This window comes from Meleagris gallopavo, chromosome 4 (assembly GCF_000146605.3).
Source record: "Meleagris gallopavo isolate NT-WF06-2002-E0010 breed Aviagen turkey brand Nicholas breeding stock chromosome 4, Turkey_5.1, whole genome shotgun sequence".
Classification (NCBI taxonomy): Eukaryota; Metazoa; Chordata; class Aves; order Galliformes; family Phasianidae; genus Meleagris; species Meleagris gallopavo.
The window spans coordinates 42,116,205-42,116,876 of NC_015014.2; positions in this window are offsets into that span (position 1 = coordinate 42,116,205).

The following is a 672-nucleotide window of genomic DNA, read 5'->3' on the forward strand; positions in this document are numbered from 1 at the left end:
CAGCTATGTGCAAAGGGGTGGGGTTTGCAATGTCTGCAGATGGTTTGTGCAAAGGCAGGGAGTGGGAATACAAGAAAAACTGTTCAGAGCAACAGCTGAGGACCAAGATAAACAGAATGAGAACCAAGGACACCTCTAGAAGAAGAAAGAACATCTCATAGCTCTGATCGAATAAGCACCTGCATGAACATGAAGAGTGTTTTGTAGAATGCTCTGCTGACATGTAAAGGTGAATGGGAAAGTTGTAGTGGTGGGTGGGAAAGCTAGAAAAATAAACTTGTGAAGGTATATATGTGATGTGAGATCTTGTAATAAATGATTAGGATCGTTCACATCTCAGTCCATGCATCAGACGCTGCAAATGGCACCCACTGTGTGGGGCAAATCAAGCTGAGGCTGAGTGAGCCTGGTTCAGCAGCACCGCCTGACTGAACTGCGGAGAGATTGTTTGGCACTCGCAGCACTCTGCAGGACAGAAGGTGAGCAGTCGGGAACTGTGGGGAGTTCACTAATGAAGGAGCAACAAGTAAATCTTGAAGTTAGTTTTAAAGTTTCAGAATCAGTCTGTATCTACCTCAGCATCAGTTACTTTTCTCAAATGGATAAGCAAAAATGTCCCTGAATTTCTGAGAACTGGATTCTCACTTGTTGGAGAGCTTTGGGACAAAATTG